At 42.8% G+C, this 26381-nt stretch overlaps 1 protein-coding gene across 1 annotated transcript in view; it reads left to right on the top strand.

Moving 5' to 3' along the window:
- Positions 1-8284: 8284 nt before the first annotated feature.
- The window catches only part of XPA (XPA, DNA damage recognition and repair factor), a 79020-nt gene continuing 60923 nt past the window's right edge, over positions 8285-26381 (top strand). The window contains exon 1 of the mRNA XM_036217803.1: positions 8285-8446. The gene's annotated coding sequence lies outside the window, so the exon portion shown is untranslated. The remainder of the gene's footprint in view (positions 8447-26381) is intronic.

Raw genomic sequence — 26381 nt, forward strand, 5'->3', positions numbered from 1 at the left:
GAGAAATAAAGCTGTTTAAGTGATGAGCATTATATTTGGATCCACAAAACCCGTCTGTTTCTAAAACTCCTTTATAGACAATATCAAGCAAAACTTGGCAGGGTTATTCTTTTTTTTTTTGCCTCTGAAGGCTGCTAAAATTGCTTGGTTAGATGTGGTGCAAGAAACCATTTTTCTTTTGTGTTGATGGGTTCTCCTCTAACCCTCTCTACTGAGGCCACTAACTTGGAAGCTTTCTGGGTATAAGAGGAGAGGGCTCCTTGACCCTGCTGCCTTAGCCTGGCATTCAAGGCTCTTTTCCATGAATCGGTCCCAATTGGCTGTCTCGGACATATCTCTAGCTACTCCCCAGCACATATTCTTTTTTAGAAAAAGCAAAGTTATCTCTTTTTAAACCCAGAGACCCACAATTACCCTCCCCCTCGCTAGTCTATTCCCTTTGCCTGAAATACCCTTTATTCCTTTCCCCACCCATGTCTTCTCTCAACATGTACAAGGCCTACTTGGCTTTTAAGGCCCAGGGCAGATGCCACTTGTACCATAAAGCCCTGACAGTGCAGGAACTGAAGTCAGCAGAGAGACCTGCCTTCAAATCTCAGCTCCACCACTATTAACCATGAGACTTGAGATAAATAGTTTCACCACCCTGAACTTCATTTCTCTATTCTGAAAAGTGGAGAGAGCAACTCTTATCTCACAGTGTTGCCAAGAAGAGTGAACCCAGTATAGGTAAAGTGCCTTGCACACAGTAGGTGCTTACTTCCCTCTCTTTGCCTTGCTGGGAGATTGGTTTGCTCAAGGGCATACTTGGCATGTAATCCATAGTTGGCTCCCTCCACACCCTGCCTCCAAGGATCATGGCCAAATAAGCCATAGGCCTATCTGGGATGCTCACTCCTGCTCTTTCCTGGGTGGGAGCCTCAGGACTCACACACTGGCCATTCTGCCTCTCAGTGCTGACTATAGACTCACTCAGCTTTTTTTCACTGCTCGCCTTCTCTGGGCCATTGGTAGAAATAAGGTAGCTGGTCCATGCTGTTTAAGTTCTTAGGAGGGAGTGATCTCATCCAGCTTGGGAAGACTTCCTGGAGGACTTCCATAGTAAAGATGTATCAAGTGACGTATAGATCGTAAGCAAAGGCAAGGAAAGCTTGAGGCCTATTTGGAAAAAGGCAGGGAGTTGAATATGTTGAGCGAGTGATGGAAAATACTGAGAGATGAGGCTGGGAAGTTAGAGTGGTGCCAGATCGTGGGGAAAATGGAGGCATGACTTTACCCTACAGACAAAGGGGGCCACTGAAGGTGTTTGTACAATGGAATGGCAGTATCCAGGATGGATTTGGGAAGAGCATTCTGGGGGCAGTGTGGAGGATAGGTTGGAGGAAGCAAGACTCAATGCAGGATATTCATGCAATCGTCAAAAGCCAGGGAAGAAGGGCCTAGAAAATGCAGATTTGGGAAGGCAGGATGCAGCGAGGGTCTCTGTCTAAGGGCATGGACTCCTTGTGCAGTCTTCTCCTGTGGGCTTCCTATTTCTCATACTACCCTGGATGCTGAGCCTCTCATCTGGGGACCAGGAATGTGGGCCCCTCCCCCTGTTCTTCTCTATTCTGGTTTCACCTTCTCCCCCCACCCCCCTGCCCCAGTCACAGCTTTGGCTATTCTTTTGCTGGTATTGTTAACCCTTTTTATATGAAACACAACTTTAATCTCGTCTGAAGCAGCAATAGCCTCTGAACAGGGCTCTCTGCTTGTGATCTAATATCTGTCCAGCAGTGAGAGAGATCTTGTTAAAATATAAGTCGAGTAATGTTACCTCTCTCCTTCAGATTCTGCAGTGAATTCACCCAGAGCAAAAGCCAAATCCTTACAATGGCCTTCTATGCTCTGACTCCCTGCCTACCATCTCTCTGAAATCATCCAGTCCTACCCCAGCCTCCTACTCCAGCCTCCTCACGGAGCCTCCGCGGACCTGGCGTTCTCCCCCTCAGAGACTTTGCCCTTGCAGTTCCTTCTGCCAGAAACATTCTTCCCCTTGGATGCCCCTGACTCTTCCTTGACCTCCTTCATTTCTTTGTCCAGATGTCACTTCCACAGTAAAGCCTTCTCCGATTATCTCGTTTAAAGTTATAATCACTCTCCTTCTTATTTTTACTCTTGATCTTCCATCCTTGCCTTGTTCTTTTTGTATACATGCCACCTTATACTGTAATACATAATTGCCTTGTTATGTTTACTTCTGTCTCCCTCTACTAGAAAGTAATCTCAAGGAGGACAGGGGATTTCATCTGTTTAATTTTCTGATGAATCCTCCAATACTTAAAACAGTGACCTTATAGTAGGACACTCTAATATTTTTAGAATGAATGGCTGAATGAATGAATGAGTGAATGATCTCTAACTGCCTTTTGAGTCCTGAGAGCCACCGAGAGCTGTCCCTGGTGCTGCCCTGGCCCTGCCTCTCCCTGTCCTTTCTGCAGCTGTGTGCTGACCTCAGCTTGTTTGGCCACTCTCAGCTCCTCTGGCCCTTGTCCTGAATCACTCCTCAGCTGCTGATCCAGCCAGTCAGAGGGCAGATTAGGAAACTGCAGGATTTAAAATGAGGGGTATGAGGCCCTATGAACTCAATTCTCAAGGGTCCTCAAGATCAAGTTGCAAGGCTCCTGCTGCCCTCTTCAGCCAATCCTTGTGCCACTTCCTTCTGCTACCTGTGCTCCCATTCTCTTTCTGTTCCTTGAACGATGTTCCTTGGTCACCTGTGGCTCCAGATTCCATGTCGTCCCCTCATGACTTCTTGTCTAGCCAACTCTCAGTCAGCCTTCAGGTTTTATCTCACAGGTCACTTTCTCCAGAAGGCCTTGTTTGATTCCCAGATAAGCTTCACACTCCCCTGGTGCTCTGACCCTCCCCTTTGATGATGGTTATTACGCTCATAATTATTCCTTATCGCTTCCCTCCCCACTGGACTGCGAGGCCAGGCAGGAAGGCACCCGGTCTGTTTTGCTCTCCTCAGTATCCCCTCAGTGCAATGACTGGAACATAGAAAGGGTTCAATAAGTCATTGCTGAATGAAAGCCTGAAGAGAAAGAAGGAAACACTAAGGGGACAGTCCAGAAAGAACATGGGCTCTAGAATCCAAACAACCTGGGTTCCACCCCCAGATCTGTCACTTACAGTTTGTGTGACCATGCGTAAGTCATTGTCCCTCTCTGAGCCGCCATTTCTCGTCTCTAAAATACAGATAATAATACAGCCGCACCAGGGTTATTGGAATAATTACATTGATGGTGCTGGATAAGTGGCATTCTACGTTAATGATGGAATTATGAAACACTAGTAATCACCTCTCCCTGTACGGCTTTTGTCTGCAAAGTACTTACAAGAAAATTGTCTTATTTCATCACTTATTACCTTACTTGTCATAAAGTAGTTCTTGGAGGAAGGAAACTGAGATTAGACAGGTTAAGCAACTTGCTCAGTGTCACCCAGCATTGTCGGGCTAGGCTGAGACTGGACCAGGCAGCATGACTCTAGAGTTCCCTCTAGGTCTCTGCCACTCTCCTTTGTATTTGGGCTCCCAGGGCACAAATATTACTAGATGTATACTACTTGGGTACACATTTTACTAGAAAAATTCACTGCAGAATCCTCAGTTCTTAGTGCAGAGTCTGACAGGTAATTGATGAATGTTTGTTAAGTAAAGTACATGAATTTATCTACAACTCTTACTGCCCACCCAGTTCTCTCCTGATGCTCACTTTAGAGCAGGACCCACAGGCCCCTGTGGCAGAGCCAAAGGCAAGTTCCCAAGAGGCAGTGTGCCCCTGGAGGAAGTAGCCATGGTGTCGCTGGAGCATGTCCTTGGCTCCATTGAGAGACAAGTCAAGTGTCCCCCGGAACCTTGGCCACCTCTCTTTCTCAGCACCCGCTTGCATATCCACTCACCTATGACACCTGAGTCAGGATCATTTCTAGACAGGACACTGTATACAGCCAAGAGCCCTGAGATCTCCATGCTTGGCTCCACCCAGGGGCTCTGGGGCTTAAATGCCATCTCTGAGCCCTTGGGCCACAGTTGGGCAGCCAGGTCAGCCTCTTGGGAGACATGCCAGCTTCAGGTCCTCTGTGCAGGTAGAACCCTGGGCCTGGAGACTCTTCTTCTGGTCACTGTCTGGGGGAATTGGATTTATCGGAGGTCTGAGGACCTGAAGTATTTGTCTCATTTTGTTAGTCCTGAATGCTCCCTTCCTTATATGTATTTCCTTTTGAATCTAAGGCACATAGAAGTGATAAGAGCTCAAAGGAAAGAAAGCCCAGATTTTGTTCTAACTTGGTTCTCACTGTGGTGTGCCCTAGGCAAGGTGCTTCCTGTCACTGGAGTTTAGCTTCTGAGGTTGAGAGGAACATTATTGGGAGGCATGCTCAAGGATACCCCCTTCCTTTCTAATCACAGACAGCCCATGAAAATATAAGTCCACTGGATTCTGAATCAGGAGACTTTTGTGACCTTTGACAGGTTGCCTAACTTCACAGAGACTTGGTTTCCCATTCATAAAATGGGGATAACATATTTTCTGGACCACCTCCTAGGCTGTTGGGAGCTCTGGAGATTTCATAAATGTCAAAGTACCTACTAAGAGTAGGAGGGAGGTGATGATGAGCCCAGCTTCAACCGTCTGTATTTTAACTCATTAAATCGACTAACATTTCTTAGGCACCTACCATCTTCACAGTGATGCTTTGAATGCTGAGACACACAGATATATGTCCAAAGATCTAGAACTTCAAGTTTCGGGGCCTTTTGCTTTTTTAAAAATTCCAAATATAACGATTCTTAGATGTCATTGTTATAAACACCTGGAAGTTTCCAGAGGGCTAAAAGAAGTCAAAGAACAGGTGGAGAAGATGTGAACCAAGGCAGAGGGGCAGAGCCAGCCATCACTAAGGGCCTACTCTATGCCAGGTACTGTGTACATGTGATATTCTTCAGTGCTCAGTTCAACTCCCAAAGACAGGTGGCAGTTGCCCAGTCTACAGCTGAGGAAACTGAGTCTCAGCGACAGGAAGCAGGAGGTGGATCCAGACCCTGTAGATTCCCAGCTCTGATGATCTGGTGGGTTGATTGACTCATTCATCCCTCCTTTCTTTTATTCCACAAATATTTGTTGTGCTGACATCTGAGCAGGGGAATTCGATTTTTCGTCTGAGCCTAATTTTTTGCCACCTCCTCACTGGGCTCCTCAAACTGATTGGGTCTTTCCCCTCTTGTCAGAGAACATCAACTGGGTGCTGGCTCCTGAGCCTGGCTGGCATCAGGAAATGAAGAGGCTGTTTGCTGGAGCCCAACAAGGAGCAGGAGTGGTGGAGGGCTGACTTCAGCCCGCCCTCAATAATATCACTTCACATCTCTCTCTCAAGATCCTTGCTAACATAATCAGGGATTTGTAAGGCTGAGCAGGTCTTTTATTTAGATGTGGGAAGGTTTTTTTTTTTTTTTTTTAATTCATTATATGTACACATTGCAAAGTGATTACCACAATGAGTTTAATGTCTATCACTTCACATAATTATATATTTTTCTTGCAAAGAGAACTTTTAAATCTACTCCTTTAGCAACTTTCGAATATACGATACAGTGCTGTTAACTGTAGTCACCATGCTGTATATGACATGCCCAGGACTTATTCATCTAGTAACTGGAAGGTTGTACTTTAGTGACCACTCACACTCATTTCCCATCCCTGCCCCTCACCTTCGACAGCTGTTCTCTGTTTCTATGAGTTTTGGCCTTTTTAGATCCCACATATATGTGAGATCATTACACATTTGTCTTTCTCTGTCTGACTTATTTCACTTACCATCAATGCCCTTTAGGTCTATTCATGTTGTAGCAAATGACAAGATTTCCTTCTATTTTAGAGCTTAATAATATGCCATTGGATATATGTGTGTGCCTGTGCATGCGTGTGTGCATGTGTGTGTGTATACCGCCATTTTGAGTTGTTAAATAATTGATCGAAGAATAGGTGAAATGTAAGAAAAAAAGAGTGGGCGAAATGTGAGTATATAGACATGCTAAGAAGAGGGAAGATTTTTGTGGTGAGGAAAACTTTGGGTATCAGTTTGGCAGCGTCCTCAACCACAAAGCAACAGGGTGTGTAGTAGGGAACACATTAGACTTGGAACCAGGAGATCTGGGTTTAGTTCCAGTTCAGAAGCTTATTGACTGGGTGACCTTGGACAAGTCATTTTGTCTCTCTGACCCTCATTTGTCTCATCTGTAGAGGGACTGATGTGTGCTGGTTACATAATTCCACATGTAAACACTTGGATTACTTGGCATAGAGAAAGGGCTCCGTAAATGGTAGCTGTTATCAGTAAGAGGGACTAAAGTTCCATGTGGCTGCCAACACGTGAAGTTTGGATATCAAAGCTCTCTATTAAAGGCTCAGTCCCCTTGCTTATAGATGGAGAAAGATAATTATAATTTATATTAATTATCCAACTCCAACTCTAGTTTGGGATCGAAAGATTAAAACAATTTCTGGAGATTTATTGGCAGCAACATTTGTGTAGCAAATCACCCATTCATATTCTGTCCTTGCTGAAGGACATGTAGCCCCAGGGTTGTAAATTCTAATGGTAATAATGATGATAATAATAATAATGAATATTCATTGATCCTGGGCACTATATATGCCAGGCCTTGTACTAGGCATTATATATATACATATATATATTTTTTTTTCTCATTTAACTGTCACTATTCTAGGAAGAAGGCATTAACATGATTCTCATTTTTAGGTGAGGAAACTGAGGCACAGAGAAAATGAGCAACTTGGTATATCTATCTCAGCAGAAAACAGTCAACCTGGGTAGTCCAGAGAGACTTTAATGAAAGGACTACTTACAAGGAAGTAACAGGGTTATGGGAATAAACAAAAGATGCTGAGACCCAGAGGCTAGTCACAGCGGGAAGGGGCAAAGGAAGGGCATGGAGTTACCAGTGCTCAGAGTTTGGGACTGTAGGGGCAGGTTGCTCAGCAGGAGCCATTGTCTTGGAGAGCTGCAGCTACTGCTGGACATAAGTGCCCAAGCGGGGGTTGCCCAATGGGAGTATATAGTGGTCCCTTTCTCCTGTTACCCTCTGATTTCACACCAATGCCTCCTACAGCCAAACCCACCTGGAAGCAGCTACCCAGTAAGGGAACCTGGGAGACGCTGTCTGCAGGGTCGGTGTCTCAGACACAGAAAAGGATGGAATAGGATTGAGGGATAATAAATGGTGCAGATGGAAAACAATCCACACATTTGCCTGAAGTCACTCCGCTAATGAGATGCAAAGCTTGGTTTAAATGTTTACTAGGACCTGGTAGGTTATGTAATGTAGACAAGAGGGAACTGTAATGAGCAGGAAACCCAACCCCCATCCAGAAAGACCTGCTGCTTTTCAATCCCAGGCAATTGTTGCCATCTGGGAAGATAGACCCAGTGTTACCAAATCTTCCCATTTTTAAAGAGAAGTGAGAATACAGATTTCCATGTAATGCCTTCCATTCTTAACTATTGGCAAATAATTCCAGCTTAAAGTCATGCTGCTGAATGGATAAAGAAACTGTGGTACTTCCATATAATGGAATGTTATTCAGCAATAAAAAGATATGGCTATCCAGTCATGAGAAGACATTGGGGAACCTTAAATGCATATTGCTAAGTGAAAGAAGCCAGTCTGAAAGCGCTATATACTGTATGTCTCCAAGGATATGATATTCTAGAGAAGGCCTAACTAGAGAGACAGTGAAAAGATCAGTAGTTGCCAGCGCCTTGTGGGGAAAAGGGAGAGTATGAATAGGTAAAACACAGGGGCCTTTCGGGGCAGTAAAACTATTCTTATGCTGCTGTAATGGTGACTACACAACATTATGCATCTGTCACAATCCATAGAACTGTACAATGCAAAGAGGGAACCTTAACATAAATGATGGACTTTAATGAATAATAACGAATTATGTTGGTTCAACAATTGCAACACATGTACTGTAGGAATGAAAGACGTTAATAATAAAGGAAACTGTTGGAGGAGAGGTTGGGAGTGAGGGCATATGGGGACTCTACTCAGTTTTCTGTAAAACTAAAACTACTATAAAAAATAAGGATTATTAATTTAAAAAAACATACTGAAAGTGCTTTGTGGGCCAAATGCAACACATTAATTAATACATGCCTGCTGGATCCAGCTACCAGTTTGTGACTCCTGACTTAATTCAACACCCTCATTTTACAGATAGGAAAACTGAAGAATGAAGAAAGCAAGGGCCCCTGGCAGTCTGCAAAACAAAGTGAGAGCAAAGCTTTCCATCCCAGGATGATGGGGATCTTCCCAACAAAAGGAGAGGCACCCCTGGAAGGTTTGCTGCTTGGGAAGAAGGAGCAGCTGAGGGCAAAGGTCAGTAGAGAGCTTTGACTCTGGCCAGGTTTGTTGGGCTGAAGTGCCCCACCAAGTAGTGAGAGCCTCCAAGAGCCCAGACGCTCTTAATGTGCGTGCTTATTTAGCCAGAGACCAGGCTGCCTCCCAGCATGGCCTGAATCGTATTCACTGAGTTGGATGCAGAAAGGAGTGGACACTTGTGACAACTCGTATGTGCCTTAGAGCAGAACAAGACTTAGAGGACAGGAGCTGCCATCTGCAGGGCCCAACCCTGGAACCCAGAGATTGTGATGTTATGATAACATCAGACATTTGAGGAATGCTAGGCGATTTTTCAGCTCCTTTATATACTTTATCTCCTCTAATTCTTCTCTTCTTATCAGAGCTATGAAGCAGGTAGGACATAGGTTATTGTTCTAGTTTTATAGATGAGTAAAACTGAGATGAAAGAGAGGTTAAGTGTGTGCCTTACGTTGACACAGCCAATGAGTGGCAGAGCCGGGGTTTATATCCAGGTCTCCTTTTAAATATTAAAAACTATATTTGTCTAAAGACAAAAAGTACTGATTATAAACACTGCTGTCTAGTTCTCTAGTTGGTAAATGTGTTTCTCCATAGGAGTAGAGGTTCGTACAGATGTCATGTACCGAAACTATATGTATGTGAAGGTTGAACAAATAATAAATTGTAGGTAATGGGAACCAGATTTTTCACTTTGGAGGAGGAAGTCACACATGAGTGTGGGGGAAGATCTCTAAGGAACTCTGTGGGAATCAATTAGAGTTGGCAGTATTGGTATGAATTCATGTCGATTCTAATATATATATATGCAAATAGATAAAGGAACTAATATAGATAATACTATATGGATGAGATAGCGTACATCTCCATTTCCTTGCTCTCTCGGCTGAAGCAGTGATAACCCAGGAGCAGGGAGCTCACTCAGAATCCAGACCTTGGCTCCCAAATGCCATTCCCCAATAAAAGGAGCCAGGGCTCCTGACAGAAATGGCTGGTTCTAGGACGGAGTCAGGGAAAAGACAGGATGATCCTAAAGCCTCAGGTGGTGCCAGAAAGCAGGGACATATTTAAAATAAAAGATGGGGCATGTCAAAAAGACATGAGAGGCAAACTGAAAGAGCTTCCAGTGGCTGAAGTAAATATATATATATAATATTGGATTATAGCTCAAAGAATAAAAAATAAATTCATGAGTCCATATTGATATAGTAAATAATTATATACATAAATAATGCAGAAGAGCAAAATCTTCCTTACAGAGGAATTCCAAATAATAAATATAGAAGGAATAAGGGGAATAGAAATAGCTACTAGAACACCACAGTAATAGTCTCAAGATTCACTGATTGTGATAAAATTGATGGGCAAAACCGTAAGGAGAAATAGGGTATTCGTATGCTTCAAAGGACCTCCCACCGAATGTGCTGGATTTAGCATACACCCACAAACTCTTTACTATTCATCCCCCAGAAGATGGAGCTTAATTCCTCATCCCTTGAACTAATGTGCAGTACAGGCTGAGCTAAGTCATCCTCTTCTCCAAGCAGAGTATGGAAAGGGAAAAATAATAACATTATTTGTGGCAGACATCACCTAAACCAAAAGATCAATTTTTTAAAATTAAGTTTATTGGGGTAACATTGATTAATACAATTATATAATTTTCAGGGGTACATTATAATTTGACATGTGTATATTTTATTGTGTGTTTACTACCCAAAGTCCAGTTTCCTTCAGCTACCATATATTTGATCCCCTTTATCCTCTTCACCTGCCCCCTACCCCTCTATATTTGACCCCCTTTACCCTTTCTACCTCCCCTCTCCTCCCTCACCCCCTACCCTGTGGTATCACTAGTCTATAGTCCATGTCCATGAGTCTCTGTTTGTCCTGTTCCTTTGTTGCTTTTAGGTTTGTATCCCATATATGTGATATGTGATTTTCAACTTTTTCTGTCTGGCTTATTTCGCTTAGCATCATTATCTTGAGTTCCATCCATGTTGTCGCAAATGGCAGTATTTCCTTTCTTCTAATGGCTGAGTAATATTCCATTATATATATGTACCAGCTTCTTTAGCCAGTCATCTATCGTAGGACACTTTGGTTGCTTCCATGTCCTGGCTACTGTGAATAATGCTGCTATGAACATTGGTGTGCAAATATCTTTATGAATATAATTTTTTAAGTATTTAGGGTAAATACCCAGTAGAGGGATTGCGGGATCATATAGTAGATCAATTCTTAGTTTTTTGAGGAAACTGCATACTGTTTTCCATGGTGGCTGTATCAATTTGCAGTCCCACCAGCAGTGTATGAGGGTTCCTTTTTCTCCACATCCTTTCCAGCATTTGTTATTACTTGTCCTGTTGATTATAGTCATTCTAACAGATATGAGATGGTATCTCATTGTGGTTTTGATTTGCATTTCTCTAATAGCTAGCGATGTTGAGCATCTTTTCATATGTTTGTAGGCCATTTGTATGTCCTCTATGGAAAGATCCTCTGCCCATTTTTTGATTGGATCATTTTTGTTGTTGTTGTTGTTATTGAGTCATATGGGTTCTTTGTATATTTTGGATATTAGGCTCTTATTGGAGGCATTACTTGAAAATATATTTTACCATTCTAAGAGACAACTGTCTCTTTACATTGTTGACAGTTTCTTTGCTGAGCAGAAACTTTTTAGGTTGATATAGTCCCATTCATTTATTTTTGCTTTTACTTCCTTTGCCTTTGAGGTCAAATTCATAAAATCCTCTTTAAGTTCAAGGTCCTTGAGTTTTGTTCCTATGTTTTCTTCTATGCATTTTATTGTTTCAGGTCTTATATTCAGATCCTTAATCCATTCTGAGTTAACTTTGGTGTGTGGTGATAGACAACAGTCTAGTTTCATTCTTTTGCAAGTGGCTTTCCAGTTTCCCAGCACCATTTATTGAAGAGGCTTTCCTTTCTCCACTGTATGTTTTTTGCTTTTTTGTCAAAAATTATTTGCCCATATAAATATGAGTTTACTTCTGGACTCTCAATTCTGTTCCACTGGTCCATGTGTTTGTTTTTCTGCCAATACCGTGCCATTTTGATTACTGTTGCTTTAAAATATAATTTGAAGTCAGACAGAATGATACCTCCAGCCTCATTCTTTTTACTCAGGATGGCTTTGGCAATTTGGGGTCTCCAAAAGGTCAAATTTAACATCACCAGTAATAACATTATTATACCATACCCCCGACGTCATACACTGAGAAAGAAACTTCTCCTCTGTGATATCCTTCCTAAAAATTCATTAGTTCTTTCATGTTATAAAAATGCATTAGACAAACCTGAGGTGAAATAATTCCACAAAATACCTGAGCAGCTTTAAAATGTCAAGTTCATGAAAGAAAAGGAAAGACTGTCCCAGATTGGAGGAGAGCAAGGAGATATGACCATTAAATAAAATGTGTTATCTTGTATTGGATTTAAGAACAAAAAAAGGACATCATTGGAAAAATTGCTGAAATCTCAGTGAAGTCTGTAGCTTAGTTAAGAGTTGTACAAATGTTAATCTCTTAGTTTTGATGATTCTACAATAGTTATATAAGGTGTTAATATCAGGAGAAGATGGGCGAAGGATAAATAGGAACTCTTTGTTCTGTCTTTTGTAACTCTTCTGTAAATCAAAAAGTTTTACAAAGTAAAAAGTTATAAAAAATAAATATTATTTGTTGCACGAAGAAGTTGATAGCCACCGCCAAGAAAATTTCAAAGCCAATGACGACTAGCTCCAGCTTTATAGTTCTAACATATCTACTGTCAAAATTTAGCCTTCTGTTCTTAGATCTAATTTACTCTACATTATTCCATGTTGATCTTTCCAATAACCAGGAGCATGAAGTTAGATATTTACTGCAATGCCCATTGCACAAATGAGGAAATGAGGCACAGATAATAGTACTCACCTTCTCATTGAACAGAAGGGAGATTCTAGCCCTGAAGGAAAGGGTTTGCCCCTGGTCACAAAGCAGGTTAGGGGGGCTAATCCAGGACTAGAACTTCTGGCTCCGCATTCTTAAAACTTAATTGCATTGTTAGGAAAGCCCCCCAAGCTGTCGGGGAAGCTGCAGACAAAGCTCAAATTTGGACTACTTGGGAAGGCAAAGGAAAGCAAAGGAGAGTAATTCTCATCATGTCTCCACCCCTTTCTCACCTTTGAGTTAAGCAATAAAGCTGAAAAGATCCTTCAACAAACAAATCCCTCCTCATTATACAATTCACGGGCACATCAACTCTTAGGAAACCTGAAAGGCAAGCTCCTTAGGAGGGAGGGCTGTTCATACATGCCTGTCCCGGTGCCCTCTTTCCTGTTCACTCTCAAGAAAGCAGAATGTCTATTTGGAGAGCAGGAGCTCAATGGTGGGATGGGCTGGGGGTGGTGGGAGCAGCAGGCTTCCAAGAGCAAGCTTCCAGGAAGGCACATTGGCAATGTATGGTCTACGCTTTTGTATTCCAAACTTGGATTCATTCTCGATGTTGAAAAATGCTTCCAAATATTTGTTGCTAGTGAGAAAGAGCATTTGTGGAGTCAGGCCCATGTGGGGGTGATCAGATGAAGATCCTCCCCAGGCCAAAGGATGAGTCCAGAAAAGATGAACCCTTTTCTCCTCAAATGAAAAGTGAAGCCCGTTCTCTTTTAAACTATGAGAAAACTGGATGAAATGGTTTTACTCTTGAACTTGAGGTCAAGAACTCCGGGCAAGGTTTGCTTGTACCAAGTGGTGAAATCGCCTTAGAGAAGGAAAAAGTTTGCTTTAGTCACAGAAAGGCAGAGAAAAGACCCTACTTGAGCATCTCTTTTGAGAGATAGAATATGGTTTCTCCATTAGCATAAACAAAATATTAAAGCTTTTTGTTCAAGAAACCTGTATCTAAGGGGAAAGGAATGCAATCATTCCAGTAATTAACAATTCCCCCAAGAAGTGTGGTTTGCATCATACGTGATCATCTCATTTTTATCCTTTTTGTTTCCGGAAAATGCAATGTTTTCTTCTCCAAGGCCCCATGGAGGAGAGATGATATTGACAAGAAGACTTTGCATTCCTATGATGTCAGAGCCCAAAATTTCAACTCTTGGCTGATCTTTTAAGGTTAGAAAATGCAGCATGGTCCAGGGAAAGATTCTGAGCATTGCTGTCACATCAACTTGGGTTCGCATCCTGGTCACATTTGGTAGCAGTATGACTGACCTTCACAGAATTGGTTAACCTCTCTGTCTTTGATTTCTCCTCTTTAAATTGGGATAACAGTCCTACATAATTGCATTGTTAGGAAAGCCCCCCAAGCAGTTTCATCATAGGTAGGTGCTTAGAAGACACTGTCATTGAGTATCTCTTGACTATATTCTCTGATTTACTGTCAAGTCATCCTGTTTTCCAGGAATATGTGTTGATTAATGATTCCTTTTTATTTCTTCAAGTAAACAAGAACTTCTTTCTTCCTGCTCTTTTTTTTGCTACTGCCATAAGAGCTTGGAAAAATCAGTTTTAATAATAGCTTTCAAAACATTCAGCACATTAACCAGAATTTTCTACTCTGAGCAAGCTAATCATAGTGTACCTTTCTCTACCTTTCCTTTGTAGCAATTACCACCATTTTAATTGGCTAATTAATTGTTAAATGGATTGTTTAATGATGATCAGTCTTGCCAGAATGTAAGCTTTATGAAGGCAGGGTTAGTAGGGATAGCGTCTGTCACATTTACTTCCTTATACTAGGTGCTGCCTGGTGTGTGTGTGTGTGTGTGTGTGTGTGTGTGTGTGTGTGTGTGTGTGATCCAATAAATATTTGCATGAGCAAATGAGTTAATGACTAAATTTTGGAACAAAACCAATCAACAAAAAGAAGGTATTTCTATATTGGAAGAAAAACATTTCACACGATATTATGGAAGATGATAGTGCATTAGCTTTTAAGTTTCTACTGAATTGCATATGCCTTTTTAAGCATATGAGTAAACCATGAGTGATGACTATAGATAGGCATATCACTAGGATTAATGGCTTTAAATATCAATTCTGTCATTTCCTAGCTATGTGTCTTTAGACAAATAAGTCCTTTTATAATTCTGAGTCTCCGTTTTTCTATCTGTAAAATGGAAAATAATATTTATCTCAGGGCTTTGTTCTGAGCATCACAGACAGTATAAGCGAAGCATTAACATTGTGCCTGGTACATAACACGTGTTTGATAAAGACAGTACCTTCAAGAGGTAGTGCAGTATAGTGCAGTATAGTGCTTGAAAGCCCAGCTTGTGGTATTAGAGTGCCAGGGTTCAAATCCTGATTCTAATATTTATTAGTTGTGTAGCTTTGCACAAGTTACTTAACCTTTTTGTGCCACATAGTTTCTCATCTACGAAGTGGGGATGATAGGTTAATGCCTAGAGCAGTGTTTGATATGGATATGTGAGCATGCGCGTGTGTATACATACATATGTGTTAAGCATAATATAATGTCGTTGCTATCCGTTGGTAGCAAATACTTCTCCTTTGAGTGTACAGTCGTTTTCAGAAGCAGGCAAAAGTGAATCTTAGCCATGTAAATAGTCAAACCGAGTAACAGAGTTTTTGGTAAAAATCAAGTGTTTTATTTCTTCATTCATTTAATCAATACTTCTTTGGCCCTAAATATCAGGAGCAAGGAGGTCAGGCATGAATTGGATGCTTTGCTTCCGAGGGCCTCCGGCCAGGCTGAGGAGACAGACATATATTAGCGATTGCAAGAGAGGCCAGTTCGAGCCTTGAAGCAGGGAACTTGAGTTCTAGTTTCAGCTGTGCTTTGAATTTGCTGCGTGGCCTCGGACAAGTCCCTTACCCTCTGTGGGCCTTTGTGTTGGAGGTGTTAAATTCGATGTGATTTGCGGAACCATCCTGCTTTGTGGTCCTAGGATCTTAAGAGTTGTTTTCAGTCAGGTGGTGCTTCTTACAGGAGTTTCCATCTCCTGAAGCCTGTGCGGCCTCTACAGGAAGATGTGTGAATTCCACCTGCTGAAAGATTTCCACACGGCCAGCCCCACCAGCCAGCCTCGTGTAAAAACCTTTCTGGGTCCTGTGAGATGGGGAGAGTACACTCCCCTGTCTGGGCCTCGGAACCCCATGTGGAGGCCCTGCCCAGAGGACTGCAAGGTTTGTCAGCTTCTCCGCGCCAGGCTCTCAGGTTGTCAGGACAATAGGAACTGATGTTTTCTAGTGCAGCATGTCAAACACTATGTTCTGTGAAACATTATATTCTGTAGGATGTGAATAGGATTCAGTGAAACAAAAGGTGGTGGCGACAGGGGGCTGTCCCAGCCTCACATAAGAATGGAAAATATTTAGTTAAACAAGAATCCTCAGGATGTTTATTATGTTAATTACATGTTGAATTTCCTCAAGGGACAATGCAGTAGACAGACAAAGGTAGGCTCACAAAGTGGGTAGGAGCTCAGGCTTAGTTGCGAATCCTGGTTCTACTACTTTCTAACCGTGGAGGCTCACTAGCCTCTTTGAGTTGCAGTCTCCTCATTTGTAGTTCAAAGAAAAACATGAAGCCTGCCTTTTAGCATTGTTATGAGTGTGAAATGCAGCATTGCATGCAAAATGCTTTGCACAGTGCCTGAGGTATAAGCACTCAGTACAGACTAGGCATTATTTTTATATTGCCCATGGGGCTCTTTTGTGGAGAAATAGTTTAAGTATGCCTCATGGTGCTGGTATCCCTATGGCATGGGACATGCTGATTGATCTCCTTGTTTTGAGCACTGTGATGCTGTGTCATCTGGTGTTGGAAGACTCCTATGAACATCTGCCCTACCTATATCTGGTTACACTGATCATGGAGTCTCAGGATATGATGGGGACAGAATTTGGGCACCAAGTACAGGGTTCTGAAAACTCCAGTGAGCCCAGAGAAGGGTGAGTAGGCAAGTGTGGCAGGAGCAGAGGCATCTGAGAGGGAGTTGTAGGGATGAGGGTGGAGAGGTGGGCTTGGGGAAGGTCGTGAGCAGCCCAGAGGCCAGGATGAGGAATTTGAGCTTTGCCGAATGGTGACAGGGAGTTCTGCTGGAGGTATCTGAGCACAGCTGTTAGCCCCAGAGTGCCCAGACGCACTGCCTCCTGCTCTGTGTTGTCCCAGCTCCTCTACCCTGGGCATCCTGGACAAGCCTGGGAGGGTGGCAGCAGGGGCAGCTCAGGACCAGGAGGAAAGAGGTGTGGATAAGAGCATTGGTCCCACTCAGCACTGGGGGCTTGGAACACGTCACTCTGCTTCTCTGTGTCTCAGCCTCCACTTCTATAAAATGGGATGAATCATTATTCCTGAGCAACCTAACCCACAGGGCTGCAGTCAGGGTACAGTGAGATAAAGTATTTCAACAAACACATCAAGTTGAGAGCCTACTGTACGCCAGGCCCTATGTTCAGGCCAGGGGAAGATTGAGATGAATAACATTGATCCCCACCCTAGAAAGGTTCACAATGTGCTGGTTATAATACAGTGAGATAAGTGCTATGGTCAGGTTCAACCCACGGAAGAGCCCTTCGCCCAGTGCAAAGGATGGGAGGTCTGTGAGAGGAGGGAAGCATTCAGAAAGGCTCCCCAGAAGAGGCAATGCCTCAGCTAACTCTGTTTCCAGGCAGAGGACACAGCATGAGCAAAGGTATGGAGAAATGAAATGCCACAGTCTATATGGGCAAACAAGTAGCACGTGGTATTATTAGGGCATTAAATCTGAAGTCTGGAAGGAGACTTAATGGACACTGCTGGCAGGAACAATGCTTGCATTTAAACAGAGAAAGTAGTCTGAAGCTAAAGAAGTGAAGCTCTAACTGGAAAATTTCAGGAATTAGCTAATATAAAGTTTGTCTCCCCTGAAATTGTACCATGGTCCCTTCGACCTCTATTATAGGTTGCATCAGTACAGATTGTAGGCCTTGAATGCCAGGCTGAGGGGTTTGCTCTGTAGCCTGAAGACTAATGGAGAATTAGCCATAAAAGCCAGGAGATTTAGAATGGAATCTTTGGCATTCTCTGCATGTACAGGACTGGCTAGGCAAGGAGGTTCCCAGAAGAAAAACAGAGAGACCTTTGCCCTCCTCCTGCACTTAGGCAAAAAGTAGAATTAGGATAAGTGATCTGGCTATTGTGCCTGCCCTTTGGGCTTCAGCATCCAATCTGCCATAGTGCAGGGGGCTTAAGTAATGCCACTCGGGAGGCTGGGTGGTAAGCCCCAGCCACTGCCTGGGCTTTGGGGAGCTACCGAAAGCAAATAAGCCTGAGCCAAGGAATTAGTCCTGTTGTTACCCACATAAAGGAGCAGGGCTGTACCTCCCCTGCTGGGAACGCACACTATCCTGCCTGCCGCCACTGTGGGGAGAGTCTCTCAGCATACTCTTCTAGGGCTGCCTGGAGCCTCTGAATTTGCTAGTTGACATCTCCCATGGTGAGGGCCCTGGACTGTAGAGTTACAAGGCCCCTAACCCACTGTGTGACCTTTGGCAAGTCCATTCATCTCCTTGAGCCCCAGGTCCCTCATTTCCAGAATGAAGAAAATTCTCCAAGGGCACCTATGAGCATCGAATAAGATAATGTGTGTAGCAGGGCTTTGCAGTGAAAGAGGTGTCATTATCTTTATTAAAAAGAGGCAGACAGGGAGAGCAGGAAAGCATGACAATGATTGGAAATGTGAATATTGCTTTATTGGATAATCTTAAATTATTGCAAAGTTTTATGGTATAGTAAGTGTATTTTGGTTATGTTTTTTAAATTAAATTTATCTTGTAGAGGTATATACTGAAATACAGACAAAACTATATAATATCTGAGATAGGCTTCAAAATAAAGAAAGGATATGGACATGGTAGTGATGAAACAAGACTGGCCAAGAGTTGATCAATGAAACGGGGTGATAGGTGCATGGGAGTTCATTATATAGTTCTGCCTCTTCTTCTGTGTATTTAAATTTTCCTACAGTAAAAGTTAAATTAAAGAGCATAGCATTTAGATCAGTGACTTGTTTTCACCATGTATGGCCCAGGGCAGATTGGAACATTGAATAATAGTCACCTCTCAGTCTTTCTAGTCATCTGTTAATTACTACAATAATAATGGTACCTGCTTCATAGGGTTCTCACAAAGACCACATGTGATGATGAATGTAAAATGCTTACCCCATGCCTAGCACACAGTAGGTGTGTGGTAAGTTACGATTCCCTTCCCCACTAGAGATCTCTCGGCCAGGGTATGTCTCCTCAAATGGAGGAGGGCGATCATCCCTCAAGCCTTTCTCCAATGATTGCTGAGCAGTCAGCGTGCTGGGCTCTGCTGGGGGAGGCAAAGGGGGCTGATGTGGTGTTCTCACCTGCCCTCCTACCCATCTTGAAGAAAGGGAAATGGGTGAGGGAGATGCACTTGGATTGGGCACCTTTTCCATACCCGCCGCCAAGCTTTACAACCACCCCGTGAGGTCAGGGCTTTCACTCGAAGAGGATAAGAAACTTGCAAGTGGTTATGCAGCTATTGAGTGAAGAGGAAAGAGGAAGGAAGAAAGAAACAGATGGAAGTGGAAAGAAAATCAGTTCTGAGGAATGGCGAGGAGGCTGTAATAGGGTGAAAAAAGAGGAAGAGGATGGATTAGGGATAAAGAGGCACCAAAGGGCATGGGAGATGGTAAGGGAGGGGAACGGAAGCGACCAGTTCTCCCATCTTCTTCTCCTCCAGTTCCCTCAGACGACTAAATGTCTCCAAAACCCTCAGATGCTGCTCAAGAAGGTGGGAGATAGGAAGGCTGAACCCTTCTCCCTGGGGGTCCCATCTTTTCCCAGCAACAAGAGAGTGGTCAGCACTGCAGGGTGGACAGCACCCTGGCCAGCTCCAGCTCCGCCTGGGGGCAGTGCCCTCACTCCTGGATCTCTGCAGGGTTCTGGGGATGAGTCCTACAACTCCATCCTCAACTCCTCTTCTTTAGGTGACTATTCTCAGCTAGCCTAACACCTTACCTAAAAGACCAGGTGGGGAGAAGGTGAGGTGTGGTATTCCTGGGGCAGGGCCTGACACATGGCGGACATCTTTCAAGGACCAGCCCTGAGCAGGTGAGAGTGGGGTCTTCCCAAGGAGCACGAGAAGAGGATTCTTCCTGCAAAGGCTCAGTGTGCTTGGAGAGATAAGACAGATGGGCATGAAATCCTTGTAGAGAAACAGGAGGCTTTTGGACAAAGTAAAGCCAGCGTGCTTGGAGACCTGTTCTTGGAGACTCATTGAAAGCTAGCCCTCCCACTCAGCAGCTCTGCGACCTTGAAATGATCTCTTCACTTCTCTGGACCTCAGTTTCTACATCTGCAGACTACACTGTCTTCTCTGTCTGGCTCTCAGGAGCTGTGAGAGCATATATGGGATGATGGGAAGTAAACACTTCGTGAACCCTAGTGCCCTGTATCTGTGTGAGCTCTCATTCCTGGATGCCAGCCTGTTTGGTCAGGATGTTGAACTCTGTTTCTCTGTTGGACTGTAGTTCCCACCCCCATCCCTCCACCCCCCCGCCTGGGATTACACAAGATACTTCTACATGTAGACAGTTCCTTGATCTTTCAGTCACTTTTGACATTTTATTTCTTGCTTTGTTCACTATGTGAAGGCACACTTCCTCAGTTGTTATTAGAATGTAATTTGGGGAAAATATGTGTGTTTCTTTCTGAAACACTCCATCCTAGCTATCAAGAGCAACACTGATGAACAGGGAGGTAGAACACACTTCACCATCTGTATTAGTCTCCAATTGTTGCTGTAACAAAGTTCCACAAAAATGATAGCTTAAAACTACAGAAATTCATTCTCATAGAGTTCTCCAGGCCAGAAGTCCCAGATCAAAGTGTCCGCATGGCTTTATTTCCTCGAGAGGCCCTAGAGGAGAATTTGCTTCTTGCCTCTTCCAGCTTCCGGCTGCTTCCAGCATCCTTCGCCTGTGTCCGCATCACTCCGCTCTCTGCCTCTATCTTCACATCACCTTTCCCTCTATGCTTTCTTCTGTCCGTGTCAAAACTCCCTCTGGATCCCTCTTATGAGGGTACGTGTGATCGCGTGTAGGGCTTGCGTGAATAATCCAGGATGAGCTCCTCCTCTCAAGATCCTTAATCACATATTTTGCCATGTAAGATAATATTCACATGTTCCAGAAATTAGGACATAGGCATGTATCTGGGGTCATCACTCAGGTTACCACTCCATCTGAGAACGCTAGAGTCATTATCTCTCATTCATTATTCAACTTAGCGGTTAGGAACAAGTGCTCTGGAGTCTGACTCCGGAGTTCCCATCCTAGCTCTGTTATTTGCTGTGGGACCTTGGGCAAATTCCTGAATCTCTCAGCATCTCGGTTTCTTTGCCTGAAAAATCAAGGATAGTATTTCCTTTGTAGGGTTGTAATAAGGGTGACTTCGTGTAGTAAACACAAAATAGAATGTACAGATGTTAAATTATAATGTATACCTGGAAATTATATAATTGTATTAACCAATGTTACCCCAATAAACTTAATTTAAAAATAATAAATCGATAATAAATAAATAAATAAATAAATAAATAAATAAATGTAAAAAGGGAAACCATAAAACAAAATACTCTGTAAAAACACAGTGTAGCACCTGACACATAGTAAATACTCAATAAATATTAGTCATTATTAGGAATGGCAGTTTTAGGAAACATCCACAAATTTTTTTCTGTTTCTCCCTTCAAAAGATGGGGCTTGATTCTCCTCCTCTTGAATATTAACTAGACCTAGTGCTTCACTTATAATGAATAAAATAAAGCAGAAATGACCATGTATAGCTAGTTCCTTGCTCTCTCTCTAATCACTTGCTCTTGGGAAGCCAGTTTTCATGTTATGAGGACCATGCTGCAAGGTCTCCAGCCAACAGCCAGCAGTGAGTGAATCTGGAATAGGATCCTCGAGTCCCAGTCAAACCTTTGGGTGATTAAAGCCCTGGTCAGTACCTTGATAGCAATCTCATGAGAGACTGAGCCAGACAGCCCAGCTAAGCCACTTTGAGATCTCTCACCTATGAAAACTTTGAGATAACAAATGTTGTTTTAAGCCGCTAAGCATTAGGATAACTTGCCACGCAGCAACAGATAACTAATAAATTAGCTGGTATTATTTACTGTTAGACGTTAATTATCTATGCACACCAAGCAAGGGGGATTGCAGGAATGGCAGAGTACACACCCTCAAGTAACATTCAGTCTGGTGGTGACTGCAGGGGGTGTGGAATGTAAAACAATGTTTGCAGTAGAGTGAGAGACAGTGCCGGTGTGATGTGCAGCACAGAAAAGGTAGATTGCTTTATTAAGACAGCATTGTGTAAAGGACAATGCTGATCTGGTTGGAACCGACTAGAGCACCAGAATGTAGGCAGAAGTTCAGGTGGAATCCAACTAATCTAGGGGCCTGCATGTACCAGTACCTGGAGTGACTTTATGAAGGAAAACCCTCAATCATTCTTTTAAAGTTACAAACTAGAGCTAAATACATACTTATTTTATGACCCAGCCATTCTACTCTTGAATATAAATCAAAGAGAAATGTAGTTCACCAAAAGACAAGTGCAGGAGTGTTCATAGCAGCATTATTCATGATATTCCTAAACTGGAGATGACCCAATGTCCATAAACAAATTATGAAATATTCACACAATAGAATACTTCTCAGCAATAACAAAGGACAAGCTACTGATATGTGCAAAAATAAGAATGAATCTCAGAAGTGTTATGCTTAGCATAAGAAGCTAGACACAAAGGAATATATATGCATATACCAAGGTCAAGGTATAAGACATTTTCAATACTTTACTGTACACATGTAATACTGCAATTAAAATATTTTAAGATAAATTGGTCCACTAAATAAAAGAAATTATATTATTAAACAAGAATTACACACATTTTTATATTTACGCCTAAGTGTATATACAACATATATTACAGACTGATGTGCTCTGACATAAACCTCCAGCTCCTTGTGAGAGGGCCTCATTGGCTTACTGTGTAGCTAAGGCAGCAATTCCTAACTAGTGTACACTGGAATTCCACAAATTGTAAACTCAGTTTCAGCTACAGTAATTCCAGATATGGTTGGAAGATTGAGCTAGAGGCATTATAAAATTGAGGTAGGTGGGATACAGCTCACTCTGAGTGAGAAATAAGCAAAAGTGGCAAAAGGTCACCTTAATATAGGATTACACACAAGAACTCTCCTGTGTGGGTGTGTAAGGAAATACAGCCTGAGCAGCCATCAGTTCTATTAAACGATGTCACAATGTTGAGAGGCAGGCAAGTAAATCTTGCATACCGGGGTGTACACTATAAAACCTTCAGGCGTGCCTCCAGAAGCCCTAGTATTCTTTTATCACCCCGCTAATTCTAGTAATCATCTATCACTGTGTAAACTTATCACCATATTATTGACTATATTCTCCTTCCTCTTATATTTTTTAATTTATTAATTTCAGTTGGCTATGATATTATATTAGTTTCAAGTGTACAGCATAGTGATTAGACATTTACATAACTTACAAAGAGATCACCCTAATAAATCTAGTATCCATCTGGCACCATACAGTTATTATGATGTTATTGACTATATTCCTTATGCTATACTTTATATCCCCATAAATTCTGTGAGTACTAATTTGTACTTCTTAATCCATCTACTTTCACACACCCTAGTATTTAAGAGTCTGTCCCAATCTCCAAAGATCAAGAACAACTTGACTAAGGAAGGGCCTCTGATCAGGTCCATTCCTGGTTTATCTTGTCCCAAGACTCTTCCTCTGGACTTATGTTCCATTCTACCTGCAGGAGGGTGACACTTTCCTGTATCATGGCCTTTATTAATATTTGAAGAAGTTCTTTAAGCGTGTCTTATGACCTCACTCAAAATCTATGATAAGTGCAAGCCTTTTTAATTTGTTCCTAGAGAAGTCCGTTTCCTCTGTTCACTCTTCATGGTCCCAGCACCCGGCCTTCTGTGTTTATCTGGAGATGGCGTATCGTCTCTAATATGAGGAGCCTGCTCCAAGTCTGTTTTCTGCAGTGATGTGACAAGGATAAGAGTCATAATTTGTTTCTTTGGTTTGGAAAAATAATTTCCTGGTTAGAATCCAAGCCGAAAAAGAATTCTTTGAACAGAAACATGGAAAAGATGATATCTTTTGTGCAGTGCTTATTCTTTTGACTGTCCTTCCTGGTGGCTGCAGGTCAACATTTGGCCACTTTACCATTTCTTGACCAATGTCGTGTAGCCAGCACTTACTAATTGAGGTGAACCCCCAGGATAGTAGTGGGACAAAAGGAGGTATGGTCACTCCTGCGTAGGACCAGGAAAGGTGTGGTGATCAGGACTCTTGGTTTCAAGTGATAGAAATTCTAATCAACTTAGGCAAACAGGGGTCACTACTTGGTTCATGTAAGCAAAGCATGGAATAGATAGGATTTGGTTTGGTGTGGAGGTAGCAGCTTCACGATAGTTCTGGGCTTATCTTCCCAGTTCTATCAGCAGAGGAGAGGGTTCTTTACTCCTGGCTCCAATTTAAAAATCCAAGGGGAGAACTATGTTTGGCTTATGTTGGGTCATATGCCTAAGCCTTGGGCCAATTGCAATGGCCAGAGATGAGGCTCTTTGATTGACCCAACTTACTCATCCTTGTGGCTAGGAGAGGGATTTTGATTGAAGTGAGGAGAGAATAGTTTTTCAAGAGAAAGGAGATTGATGGTACCAGAGTAAGTGAGAAATATGTACCAGGAAGACAAATCAAGAGTTTTTCACCACAGAAAACTTGGGAAAGTGTGGTATTTTGCAAAGGAGCCACAATTAACTGCCATGTTAATATGCACTTCATTGCAATATAACTGCTGCTCTTCTAATCTCTACCCCTTGAATCCAGGCTTGATCGTGTGATTTGCTTTGATCACTGGACTTTTGCAAATGTGATGCAAGCAGAGGTTTCATAAGCACTTGCACGTTGGGGCTTGCCTTCTCTTTTGATGCTGGGAACCTGAGCCCACCATGTAAACAAGTCTAAACTAGCCTTCTGAAGCATAAGAGAGATGCTAGCTATCCCAGCTGAGGCCCTACAAATGTGAGTGAGGCCACCCCAGATGACCTAGCCCTAGCTGAATCATCCAGACCAGAAGAACCATTCCATCCACCCAATCCACAGACTTGTGAGAAATAATCAGCATTTTTTGTTTTAAGCTTCTGTGTTTGGGGGTGGTTTGTTATGCAGCAAAAACTAACTGATACAGAGAGGATGATGCAATTTAGTAAGATCCTAAATTGGGGTAGACATCTGAGGAAAAGGTGATGGTCAGGGAGGTAGGGACAGAGGAGACGGGATCAGCAAAGGCGCAGAGGCATGAAATAGCATGGCACATTTGGATACCTCGGTGTTTTAGTTTCACTGAAGCACAGAGATAGAGTTGGGAAGTGATGGAAAACACAGTTAAAGGAGTAAGGTAAGGACTAGATCAGAAAGAGTCTTCTCTACCAGGTTAAGGAATCTCCATTTATCCAGAGGTCTATGGGGGAAACTGTGGAAAACTTCTAAGCAGTAAAGAGACATGATTCAATTCGTGTCCTTAGTATCATAGCTCTTATTAGTGGAGTGTTTACCGTGTTCCAAGATCTTTAGATATGCATGGCAAAACGAGTAGCCTGGTTGCAGAATGGAGAGTGGGTTGCCAGGAGGCAACAGGCAGACCAGCCAGGAGGCTACTGCAGGGATCTGGGTGGGAACAGATGAAAACCTGAACCACTGGGATGGTGGAAGAGGGGACAGATGGGAGAGTTGTTCAAGAGGCGGGACTGGGAGCCAAGAGGAAGGAAGATCTGGGATGACTCTTGAGTGTCTGGCTTAGGAGACAGGAGAATTTTGGCATCAGTGGTATTGAGGATTCTAAGTATCATATAAACCCAGCTCCCAAGATTTGAAGGGGGCTTAGAGACTACCTAATCCTATCTGTCTCCTTCACTTACCACTGATAATTCCAAAACTGATTTTAGGTAGTTTAGGGACAAATCTTTTTTTTTTTTTTTACAAAACATTTTTATGGTTGATAAATTAATTTTATTGTATTAGAAACTGCTACACAAGACCCGTGATTTCATAGATGTTATTGCCTGGCAAAGGGCTAAAGAAGTGATTTCAATTTAAAAAGCAAGTCGATAAAAAAAAAAAAAACATTGTCAGTGATAGTATGGACAGATACAGATATGGCTGAAATTAGGAATGAGTGACATTCAGGACACTTTGTGCCACCTGAAACACAAATCTCCGCAGGATCCCAGATAGTTAGTGATGCCCATTTCTTCAAGTGGAGCCAACCTGCTACAGAGCCTTCCTGCCCAGTCAGATCTGGCCTTCAGCCCTTGGAAACTGACTATGACATCTCTGTCTTTGAGTCGCCTTCAAAGCCAGATCCAGCTTGTCCAGGTTAAGGATTAGATGATGGCTGTAAGAAGGTAAAAATATTAACATGCCTACTCCCCAGAGGCCTTTGCGGAGATAAACTTGTCCTCACTCGCCTGCCTGCCACCTGCCTGCATGCCTGCCTCTGTGCCTTTTGTGCAGATCTTGGCATTGTCTTGAGAAAAGGCTCCTGCATGCAGGCTGAAACTTCATGTGTGGATGCAGGGACCTTGTCTTGGGAGGCACTGTAAAGGATGGCACCCATCGTGCCCCTGGGAACCTTGAGCCACCCACTGTACAATTAAAGAGCAGTGCTGGGCACCAAAGAGGCTGGGGGGGGGCGGTTTAGATGGGTGCATTAGCTCTGCAGCCCAGTAGCCCGCCCCAGCCATGAGCCACACAGGAGGTAGATTCCTGTGGGAACATGGCCTTTTCTGTTGGATTGGGCGTCCTTTTTT

Source organism: Rousettus aegyptiacus, unplaced genomic scaffold (genome assembly GCF_014176215.1).
Source record: "Rousettus aegyptiacus isolate mRouAeg1 unplaced genomic scaffold, mRouAeg1.p scaffold_m13_p_3, whole genome shotgun sequence".
Classification (NCBI taxonomy): Eukaryota; Metazoa; Chordata; class Mammalia; order Chiroptera; family Pteropodidae; genus Rousettus; species Rousettus aegyptiacus.